At 40.1% G+C, this 11481-nt stretch overlaps 1 long non-coding RNA gene across 1 annotated transcript; it reads right to left on the bottom strand.

Annotated features, from left to right (window-relative positions):
• Window positions 1-3776: 3776 nt before the first annotated feature.
• LOC130543739 (uncharacterized) lies at window positions 3777-9620 on the bottom strand. The gene is made up of 3 exons (XR_008959296.1): window positions 8508-9620; window positions 7823-8024; window positions 3777-4281 (listed from the first exon to the last, which is right to left on the bottom strand). It is a non-coding gene; the product is annotated as an uncharacterized LOC130543739 (long non-coding RNA).
• Window positions 9621-11481: the final 1861 nt, after the last annotated feature.

Raw genomic sequence — 11481 nt, 5'->3', positions numbered from 1 at the left:
TACTAACGAGGGCTTCCTGAAACAAGAGTGAGAACCTCACCTCAGAAAAATCCCTAAAGCAACACATGGATAAGCAGCAGCAGCCACAGCTTAATTAGAGCCATACCTTCCCCAGGAGCCTGATTGCGATTTTCCTTTTGTGGTCCTCTTTTCTGCTTTCAGTGGCCTTTAATTCACAAAGCCTATGTCAGTCTCAAAACAGGAATCCAAATTGCATTCAATGCCCCTTCTCTTGAATGTCGGTGGACGTAGAACTGCTTTGACCAATCGATTACAGTGAAATGCTGCTGCAGGACCTGAGACTCAGTCAGAAAAGGCCATGCAGCTCCCACTCGTTCTTTTAAGGAACTCGCTTATGGAGCCCTGAGCCACCATATAAAAAACCCAAGCACCCTAAAACCTCCCTGCTGTGAGGAGGCCCAAGCCACATAGACAGGCCAAGTGTATTGCTTTGGTCAACCAGCCCCAGCTGAGATCCCAGCTAACAGCTGGCATCAACTGCCAGGCATGTAAGTGAAGATGACTCCAGATGATTCCAACATCTAGGTGCTAGGTCACTCCCAGTAGCCGAGTCTGACCAGGTGAAAATCAGACACCCATGCCATTCCTGCCACAGGCCTTGTAACCACCATGTCAGCTGTAGTACTGCGCCACTGTATGAAGTCAGTACTGAGTCTAACTCCCCACTGAGGCCAGCCCCCATGTAAATGTTTTGTTACTTTCTCCATGTCCGATGCCCCTCTGTTGCAGATCTTTTACCATTTTCAAATGGTCAAACATTAGCACTGAAGACCTGTAATAACTATATTTAATAAGTATTTATTAATAACTTCTCATGCTGCATCTCTGGATTATTTAGCACTAAAATCTACTTTCCTGGCGAAAAGATCGGCGATACGGCAAATAACTGATACAAGTGGAATTATCAGAACAGCAAGACTTTACTTCCTAATACTCAGCTCTGTGTTCCATGCCTAGGAAATGCTTTGTGACTACAATACAGGACAAAGAGGATGGTACAGTAAATGGCCTCCATCTCTTATGGCTTAGTTGAATGGTTCCATGTTTAGTACTTTTCCCAGAGGAAGTAATTCCTTTACTAAAAGTACAACCCCTTCTCCACAGAATCTATGTGGGTCTATGAAGTATTTGACAATACTGAAGATATTCCATTTTGCTAGTCACAGGTCCATTTATGTAGGTTGTCAAAGAAATATCAGACAGTCTTTTAATCCAGAAGTGTGGGTAGTTAATACACAGACCAGCCAAACGACAACTTAGCTTTGGTGTAACATGGCTTACAAGTACTACTCTTTGCCGGCTTAAAAAACAGAAATAGGTCAATAACTAATTGATTTTATATTGTGAAAATTACCAAAAGCTAATTATCACTTGAGCCTCAAGCTTGATTCTAACTGGAAAATTCCTATACGGAAGTAAATGGTATCATCTGAGAGTTACTCTGGGCACCCTTGTATTAATACCACATCAAACGTATATGTGACCTTGGGCAAATCCCTTAACTTCTCTGGCTTCTTATTGCTTTAAAACCAGAAAATTGTCCTAGATCATCACGTGGGAATGTGGACTCTCAAGGAAGTTTGAACGTTTAGGCCAACTTCTTCTTCCTAGGATCACTCCATGTTCTTGCTACCCAGAGGTTGGTCCTGCCTGTTTGCCTGTTTTTCACACACACAGAGCTTTTGCTGTATACAGCATGTGATTTACTTAGTTAGATTTGCATAAATGTAGTATAAGCTCCAGTTGTTTTTATCCTTTCTATACAATGAGCGCTTTACTTACGCTTTGATAGCCTGGGCATCCCCTTCAAAGCCAGCTCTGATAAACACCTTGTCGACTGCACTAGAGAAAGAGCCAGGCCGCCTCCCTGCACCTGAGGCTCCTTTGTTTTAGAAATCTTTTCTGATTTCCTTAACTGACCATTTCGCCATTTGTTTTTTCTCTTCCCACTTTAAATTCCTGCTCTTATGTTTTAAATTTGCCAATAATGAGTGAGCCTGAGGCACTGGGCTGGCTCCGTTGGTAAAGCACGTGACTCTTGATCTCAGGCTTGAGCTGAAGCCCCCTGTCCCGCAAGGAGTCTACTTGAAAAAAAAAAAAAAAGTGAGACTGTGACACCTCAGGCCCCTACTCTCCACCCCAGTAAAAGCAGACCCCCAGGCTCACATTCCCCTGCCCCTCAACCTCTCTGTGTGGCCCCAGGTGTGCCAAGTAATTTCCATGACTTGTAGGTAATAAACTTTCTTTTTCCCAACGTTTCCTGATGGTAATTGCTGAGGGCATCTTGCAATCGTAAGAACTACAAGGGCCAGGCCAGCCACCACACTGGTTATCAATAGAGTGAAAACAGCAGAAAACATTATATTTACGGAAAGCTTATAGGTATATTTCAAACATTCAGAAAAACTTAGAAAATATTGAATGAGAGCTAACATACCCATCATCCTGATGAGGGAACAGAAGGCAAGCTGAGGACAAAGCAGAAGCTAACCGCCCCCCACCCCCATGGGATATATGCGACACACCTCGGGCACTCCTGGCTGCCCTAAAGGAAAAACAAATAGTTAATTTATAGAGACCATAATCCTGCAAGACCTGAGCCTCCCTCAGTTTACAAATGTCTTAGCAATCTACAAGAACAAAGCATTTCTATCAATAACCTAGCTTAGGTTATTGATACATTTCCAGAGGAAATGTAGATACGATTAAATGTCCTTATAACCTGCAGCCCATTGACAGATACTTGAAGCAGGCAGAGTGTAATGTTCCTCCAGGAAGCTCTCAACTATCTTCATGTTAACGCCTTGCTAGAAGGAAAAACAATCTTAACTTGACAAGGCAAGGCCTCTGGTATCCTGTGAGTCTTCTTTCACAAATGAAAATCCTTTTGAAACCGCCCTTTTCCTTACCTCCCCCAACCCCATAGTATATAATCAGCCACCCCTCATAACCCCAGTGCAGCAGCTCTTTCTTGCCAGGGGTCCTGTCCCCGTGCTTTAATAAACCACCAATTTACACCAAAGACACCTCAAGAATTCTTTCTTGGTTTTCGGCTCTGGACTCCACCCCACTGAACCTCACCTGTATTCCAAAACCACATTATTCCAATCTTAAAAAATACTATTATTTTAGCATACGTATTTTTGATCCTCCTTTTTAAAAATAAGATGTGGCAAACATAACTAAGCCAACATAACCATGAAACATATCTACCACCCCACTCTAACGCTATTCTACTTCCTGTCTTATACTATAATATCCTGAAGGGTGTACAGAGCTTTCAATTCAGATTTTTATATTTTACCACAGATGTTGAATTCCATCACCAATGTAATATTCTCTGGATTTTAAAAAATTACATAAATAGGATGATACTGACTGTATTTTTCAACAACTTGCCTTTTTCCGGATTCATTCATGTTAATACATGAATACATTCATTCACTTAAACACTAGTTAATACATTAATTCATTCACTTAAACACTAGTTAGTATGTTCAATGAACATATTACAACTTATGTATCTATTCCTTCATTGTTAGAGATTTAGAGGTTTTCCATTTTGCCCATTACAAGCAGTGTCCCAAGGAATATCCTCTTACCTGTCTTCTTATGCACTTGGGAATACAAGTATTAACCTAGAAATGCAATTGCTGTGTCACAGGGCGTGTTCATCTTCAAGGGCACTGGGCACTACAAAGCAGCAATCCAAAGCGACTGCCATCAATTTAAATGCCTAGCTGGGGGGCACAAGAGCTCCCATTTCCCCACATCCATAGTGATAGATGGTATTTAGACAGCCAATTTTTTTCCAATCCAATGAGAATGGTACAGTAATTCATTATTTCCATTTGCATTTCCTACAGTGATATGGAGGCTTATATTTCTTGGCCACATGACTTCATTTTCTGTGAATTGCCTTTCTTCTGGACCCTTTCATGGACAGGAGCCCCTTGGAGGAGTCAGATTATAAAATAGGATTGGGGGTGAGGTCTGTTTTCCAGTCTCTGAGCTCAAGTCTTTAGCCATGTCCGTGCCTCCTTTCCCCAACTGAATGTTAAAATACTTACCCTCCACAGTCCATTTCCAGGTATGCTATCACCCAGGCTGCTGAAGCCCCACGCAGTGCTTCCCGGCTTTGAATACCCTGACTGGTTCCCACGTATAGATCGGTCCCTCCTTCCCTCCTTTTCCTCCTTCCTTCCTTGCACCTTAGTCATACTTTTAACTTCTTTTGTGGTACATTTTTTCATGAAGAACCTGTAATAGAGGGAGAAAATGGTTGATGCCTTAGTCTACCATGTTGCTTGAACTAGAAATCCCTGCTACTTTTATTTCATTTAAAGCCAATATCTCTATCTATTATTCTGCCTGATTTCCTTTTTTCTCTCCAAGATAGCTGTGGAAAAGCACTACATTTCAAAACTTTTATATCCTGGTTTTCTGAACATTTTAGAAAACTACTAGTTGATCTATTAACTACATAAACACTCTAATTTTAATGAAATGAAAAAAAAATGGTGGAAGAGATAGTGAGAGAGATACAGCAGGACAGGGAAAGATTGGTCTTTAAATCTTACCTGTACTGAAAATTGAGCCCTTTCTTGGCAAGGAGTTAAGACTCATTCTATCTGGCTACAAGCCACGGATTGCTTTTAGTGTAAGGTTTAGTTTTCTTGAGCAAGTTACTGAAATTTTAGCTGAGGGGAGATTCCATTTGGCACTGGGCACTAGGCACAATCTAGGAAAATCTTAGTCCTCCCCAAAATTGCTATCTTGGTTGTGGAATCCCAAGACCTTCTACTGTAGGTACTTTAGGCAAACTTGAGTTGAAAGCCACAGGGCTTCTGGGCTGAAAAGTACCTCAAGGATCAAGGAAACACTGCACATTGATAAAAAGCAGTCATGGTTTCAAAAAACTTGTTATGAATGCTGGATGCTTTCAAAATTCAGATACTCTGTTCCCTAACTTAGAGGTTTTTTGATTTTTTTAAAAACTACCTATATTAACCAAGTACCACAGACTAGATGCTTAAGACAACAGAAGTTTATCATTTCATGGTTTAGAGGCTGGAAGTCCAAACCCAAGCTGTAGGCAGGGCCGTGTTCCTCTGAAACCTGTAGGGGAGAATCCTTCCTTGCTTCTTCTTGGTCTCTTGGTTTATTGGCAATCTTTGGCATTCTTTGACTTATAGCTACAACTCTTTAATCTCTGCCTTGTTGTCACATGTTGCCACACTCCTGTTTCTATGTCTCTTTTTCTTATAAGGACACCAATCATATTAGATCAAGAGCCCACCCTACCCCCAATATGACCTCATCTTAACTGATTATATCTGTAGTGACCATATTTCCAAATAAGGCCACATATTGAGGTACTAGGAATTTGGACATATCTTTTGGGAGACACAATTCAACATATAACACTACATGATTTTGGTAATTTGCAAGAAAGAGCTTAATGACAGACTTCTTAAAATAGGATTTTCCCGAACCATCAGTGAGAACCAGTGTCTGCTCCTACAAGACATTATATGACCAAATGGGTATTTATGCATTTCATCATTTCAAGTAGTTTTATATAAATATTTGTCATGGGTTGAATAGTATCACTCCAAAATTCATGTCTACCTGGAACATCAGAATATGACCTTATCTGGAAAGGTCTTTGCAGATGTAATTAGTAAAAGATCTTGAGATGAAATCATTCTGAATTGAGGGCTGATCTTAAATCCAATCACTGGCAGACTTTAAAGAAACAGAGAGAATACACACAGACACAGGGAAGGAGGCTGTGTGAAGACAAAGCAAAAAATTGAAATTATGGTGGCACAAACCAAGGAATGCCAGGAGCCACCAGGAGCTTGAAGAGACAAGGGAGGATTCCCCCTAGATCTTTCAGAAGGAACATGAATCTGCCGGAACTTTGATTTTAGATTTGTGGCCTCCAGAAGTGTGCAAGAATAAATTTCTGTCATTTGAGGCCACCAAGTATGTGATAATTTGTCTCATGGCAGCTCTAGGAAACTAATGCAGTATTCCTTTTATAAGGATTGAGAAACGTCTAGTTCACCAACCCCTTACTGGTGAACAGTCAGGTTGTTTACAATTAGAAAATAATAATTAGGTTGTTTTGTTTAGTTTGTTTTTAAAGATTTTATTTATTTATTTGACAGAGAGACAGAGAGAGAGAGAGGGAACACAAGCAGGGGGAGTGGGAAAGGGAGAAGCAGGCTTCCTGCCGAGCAGGGAGCCCCATGTAGGGCTCAATCCCAGGACCCTGGGATCATGAGTCCTGGGATCATGACCTGAGCCGAAGGCAGACACTTAAAGGTTGAGCCACCCAGGAGCCCCTAGGTTTTTTTAAAATTTTTTGTGTGGGTTATCTTCACTACTATAAATAAGAATGAAGTGAATACTGTACATACTTCTTTGTGCAGGTATCCAGAATTTTCACTGAGGATAAATTTCTATACATGGAATTGCTGTTCAAAGGATTTTCAGACTCCTATGCTTAGCAAAGGAGCTCTCCACAAAAGGCTACAACAATGCATATTTCTAGAATATTCAAAAGTACCTCTTTTGTCATTCCCATGATACTGGATATTACTATTTTTCATCTTTGCAGGGGGTGAAAAATTTTTAATCATTAACTAGTATATCTTTATCTTAAAAAATATTGAATATTTTTTATATATTCCTTCACCATTTGCAGTCCTCCCTAGGTGAATTGCCTATTTATACATTTAAGTCATTATTCTATTCATTAAAGTCATATATGTTGTAAAAATTATTTTCCAATTTGTCAATTACCTTTAAATTTTGCTTATGAGTATTTTCTAAATCCTCTGGATGGTTTTAATTTCTGCTTATGGGATCAGACTTCTTTATCTACCTCAAGCTTTTATAAATTCTATCACCTTTTCATTCTTGTGTTATTATAATTTTATTTTTACATTTTAATCAAGGTATTTTACTTGGCTATAACTTGTATGTTATATATCAAATTTTACTTTTTATTCTAATTAGTTGGCCAATGTGACAATATTATCTGCTGCGATCCTTTTCCCGTTCATTTGAAATGATCCTTTATTATATAATATAGTCATATATGTAATCAGATCTATTTATGGACTTTGTTATATTCTATAGAATATCTATTCTCATGTCACTGAAATGTCTTTTTTTAACTTGTAGTTTTATATTACGTTGGGAGACTGGATCAAAGAGGAGAAATTGAGGAAACAAGAGGCATTTGGGAGTGTTTTGCAATGGTTCATATGATGAAGGCCTAAATTAGGGAAGTAGTCACAGGACAGAAAAAAAGGATAGATTTTAGAAATATTTATCTAGTAAAATCAGCAAGAGGTCTTGCTTAATTGGATGTGTGGGAGGTGAATAAAGAAAAACATCTAGGATGAACATGAAGTTTTTCACTTTGTTTTGCTTTTTTTACATAAGCAGTTGAATAAATGGTAATGTTATTAACTATTAAAATGAGTTTGGGGGAAGAAAGATAAGATTTCATTGTGAATATAATTATCTTGAAGTGCCTGTAAGAAAAAAATACTCATTAAGCATCAACGCATATGATTGTGACTTGCAGGGTTAAGTTCAGGGCTGGCAATCAGAATTCAAGGGTCTTGATTAAGAATGTGATTATTAAAATCATGACAATGGACATCATTTTCCAAGGAGAAGACATAAAGCGGGAGTTCTCAAACTTCATTGCACAAAATAATCATTTGGAGATCTAGATAAAAAAAAAAAAAACAAAAAAACAAAAACAGGCTCCACTCACGGAGATTCTCATTCACCCACGGAGATTCTCATTCACTGGGCCAAGGGTGAGGGCCAGGAGTGTCTTTGTCAAGGGATCCAGGAGGTACTGATAGACGGCTGTGGTTCTTCGTGACATATGCTTCCATAGACGAAGTGAACCTATGGGCCCGAATGAAACACCGAAGAGCTACCGACACTTAACATAGTCCAGGAAAAAGAACCTAGGAGGGAGCAAGTGAGAAATAATCAAAAAGGTAGAAAGGTTAGGAGAAGGTAGAATAGAAGAAGAAATGGAGCACAGCTTTTCAGGACCAAGGAGTGAGACCCAGAAGTGATAAATGGAGCCCAAGAGCCAAAGAGTTTAAGGAGCCGAAGCGTGTGAAGCGTGCTGTGGTTAAGAATCTAAGCCCTTCATGACTTGAAGGGACAAGGGGTTGAGTCAGAAGGAAAAATTCTGTGGAAATTGTGGTATTGCATTCTCAACAAGTGATAAAATTCATGTCCCATGTGGACCTGGTGCAGGCAGAAGGGCTCCAGGGACCCAAAGGGGTCCCCGCAGGACCGGCCAAGAGGCTCCCTGACGGTGTATAGGATGGAAAATCAAACGCAAGTCAGCAGGGGGTGAAAGCAGAGGTTATCAGAGATACAGAGACAATACAGACGGAGTGTCTGGGAGATTCAGAAACGAAAGGAGGGAGTCTCACCTTTGTTCGGGGCCTTGACCCAGTGAATGAGAATCTCTGTTTGGGGCTGAGGACGGTGGTCTGGTGTACACGTCCTCTCAGGCGCCCAGGAACTGGTGAGAACAAAGATGAAGGCCCAGGTGTTATTCCTTGGAGTCAGGGGGTCTTGGCGTGGAGACTCTAGCGCCAGTGTTCTGGAACGCACATATGATGGATTCATCCAGTCATTCTCACCCAGTCCTTCTGAGGTAGTTTTGGCCTGTTGGTGAGGTCTGGAGCTGACGGCCAAGAAAGAGTTCTTGAGATGTCTTTCTTGCAAAACGGTGATTTTATTGAAGCATGAAACAGAAATCATCGGAAGAAAGAGCCGCTGCCCTCGGGTTGTGGAGGGTGGGGTAAGGAAAAAGGGAGGTGTCCAAAAGGGCTTTGATATGCTAAAGAAGGCTCTAGGATACCAGAGGCCTTTCTGTTGTCAAGCTAAGGTTGTTTCTCCCCCCTAGCAAAGCACGAATGTTAAGACAGTTGGGAGTTCCCGGGAAGAAAGTTATACTCTGCCTGTATCAACTATTTGTCAATGGGCTGCGGGTTATAAAGAATTTCAATTTTACATTTCCTTCTGACTTTGTTTCCCACATCTCTATGGAGGGGAGGGTGATGTTAGGGCTCTGGAAATTGAGTTATGGGTCTCTGAAAGTTAGGCTATTGATAAGAATGCTTTTTCCTTGTAAATGACTAAGACACTGGTAAACTGATGGAGACTCCTGTCCTGTAGGACTGTGATTTCTGTCCCGTTAACCATTTGTTTTTCCCGTCCCTGTTTTAGGATAGCCATGAGTGCCAGAGAAATGTCGCATATATTCCATTTGGGGGGGAGTGGTTTGTGGGGTGTCAGCTTGTAGTATGTCCTCAGCTTGCCTTCTGCTCCCTCACATTTCCTTAGATGTTACCTATTCTAGAAAAATCATTAATTCCTTGTCCCTTACAAGGACAACATACGCTATTTGCATTACAGGGCACGTGTAAAGAAGTGGGGTAGGGGTGCAGGTCCTAGGAAAGAATAGAAGCAGGAAAAGGTTTCAAAAGCAGATTTTTACGGACACCTGGGTGGCTCAGTCGGTTAAGCATCTGCCTTTGGCTCAGGGTCCTGAGATCAACGGAGTCCCACATCAGTATCCAGGCTACCTGCTCAGCGGGGGGGGGGGGGGGGGGGGGGGTGTCTGCTTCTCCATCTCCTTCTGCCCCTCCCCCAGCTCATGCTCTCTCCTCTCAAATAAATAAATAAAATCTTTTAAAAAACAAAAAACAACAGATTTTCATGGAGTCCTTCAGTTTCCTTGTCTCAGGGAATGTGTGTTTGTTTACGTTCATACTCCGTATTTTTTTGAATCTTTAGAAAGCATAGTGACCCTTTGGGGTGTGAAAGCCTTAGTTTGAAGAAATCTTTGTTTATCTAACATGTGTTTCAGTAATTTTCAAGTTAGTAGATCAAATGTAGGACAAGAGCCATTCAGTTTTCTATTTCAACATGAGTTTGACACAGTTGTGTACAAAACCAAGCAGTATAAGTTGGATTTGAAACTAAGCTAAGAATAATAATGAAGACATTTCTTCCATATGGACAATTTAAAACTTATGCCAATCCCCCTACTCTCCAGAGGGAAAAAAACTATTTCATAAACTGCTTAAAATTCCTGGGAATTTTACTAAATAACAAATGAATTTTCATACGTCGAATAAAACAGATGCATTTATACAAATAACTGATTCATGAAGATACAGCAAAAAAGGGGGATAAACAGCATGATTTCTTTTAATAACATCGTAAGTCAATAAGAACATTCACCTTACCTCTTGAAAAGTATTTTTGCCTTCATCCTATTGGATGTACATACCAAGTATTTACTTAGTATTGCTTGAGATTTGACAGATATTGTTATTAATACAAAGAACTCTGCATTTGAGAAGCAAAAAACAGGGACAGCAACATTGCCTTTGAAGAAGAGCTGGAGCTATTTGGAAGAGCAAATGACATTACTGCATGTGATTAAGTACTTTGCATTACTCAGTGAATGTTAGTGGCTCTCCTCTTCTTTTTCAGAAGGTTGAGGAAATAAGGGAACAGTTACACAAAGACCTGATTGTAATTAGTAAGAAGGAAATAACTGTCATAATAAAATTGAAAAATTCCTTGGTAAAACGATGACCAAATAATCTCAAAGTTGATTGGGAAGTTGGCCAAGTTGGGGAAAACTGAGCATTGTAACTTTTTAAACTTTGAGAATTAAATATCCAAAATTTCAGAGAAAATATTGGCATCAAACCCTCAATGGTGAAAAAATAAGAACACAGAAAGCAGCTAAAAAATGTACTTGAACCTGCCGAAAAGAATGGAGGAGATACCTGAATAACCCTACCAGTTAGAGTCAAGATGAATGGGAAGAAGCTACAAGAAAACACTTTCAACTCAAAATAAACATTGTTTAGTAATCGGTACCATTCAAACCAGGAAAGTGACAGTCTTAGGAGAGATGATACATCCCATCCTTTATGCCCACAGAGGAGTGAGTATTTGGTGTGACTGTTTAGAGGCTATTCAGGCATTGAATAGTGAGTTGAACTTGACAACCATTACATTTCCTTTTACTCTAAAAGTTTATGAGTCTAGCCTTGGGAGATAGTACCATGGGGAAGAAAAGTGGGGAAGAGTAACATCACAATGGAGGAAATCCATTGAAAGAGCAAGCCAAACCCCACACAACTCTCTAGCGCATAAGAACATTACCACTTTGTCATTTAGAAACAGGAGGTTTAAAAAAGAAATTTTAAAAAATAATGTTAATGGCAAATTACATCTGCTGTGACAGGCTTAGAAAGACTGATTCATCATGCATCACTCTAGGGGGGATTTTGCAGACCATCTCATCCAATCCCCTCAATGTATAAGATGCAGAAACTCAATTCAAGAAAGAGTGATTGGGGGGTTGCCTGGGTGGCT

Source organism: Ursus arctos, unplaced genomic scaffold (genome assembly GCF_023065955.2).
Source record: "Ursus arctos isolate Adak ecotype North America unplaced genomic scaffold, UrsArc2.0 scaffold_15, whole genome shotgun sequence".
Lineage (NCBI taxonomy): Eukaryota > Metazoa > Chordata > Mammalia > Carnivora > Ursidae > Ursus > Ursus arctos.
This window is presented reverse-complemented; position numbering and strand designations above follow the sequence as displayed.